Raw genomic sequence first — 651 nt, 5'->3', positions numbered from 1 at the left:
ACATGTATAACTAGGGATTTGCTAGCCACCTTTGCAAAAAGCCATTTCGCTCCCATCTTTTGCATGTGATGACAGCGCAAAATGGCTCTCCGCATAGGTGGCTAGCAAATCCTCTTATAACTATAAGGTTTCAAATCACATGGAGGGCCATGCAAGTTTTCACATTATATATAGAAAAAATACTCAATAGTTTGGGAATTTCGCATAAAGGCATTTTGAGGCTGATTTTTGCATCACAGAAGAGATGAATTTGAGATGAATTAAATAAAGGGTAAAATGTAGAGTACACCGCCTCAACTTTCTTACATTTTCAACGATAACCCTCAGTTTTCAAAATCATCAACGACACCCCCTGACTCTTTACCGTCCAAGAAGTAGAGCCCTTGACTTTGTACAATATAGTTGAAAATTCATCAAAGACACCCCTGGATAATTTTTTTCTTCCCGTCGACCCCGTCACGTAACAAGCATTATTAAAAACTAAGGGGGTGACCTCTCAAGCCGCGAAATGCAAAATTCCCTAGATGTTCTCTCAAGCCGCGAAATGCCATTTTGCGAAATTCCCTAGCAAATCTCACTCAATAACTTGCTAGGGGCTGACTTCTGTATTCGAGAAGACCCAGCTCACCAATTACTTGTTTGAAACGTGGA

Source organism: Tasmannia lanceolata, unplaced genomic scaffold, assembly GCF_043159265.1.
Source record: "Tasmannia lanceolata isolate RefF3 unplaced genomic scaffold, GAP_Taslan_0.1 ptg000025l, whole genome shotgun sequence".
In the NCBI taxonomy this organism is placed as follows: Eukaryota; Viridiplantae; Streptophyta; class Magnoliopsida; order Canellales; family Winteraceae; genus Tasmannia; species Tasmannia lanceolata.
This window is presented reverse-complemented; position numbering follows the sequence as displayed.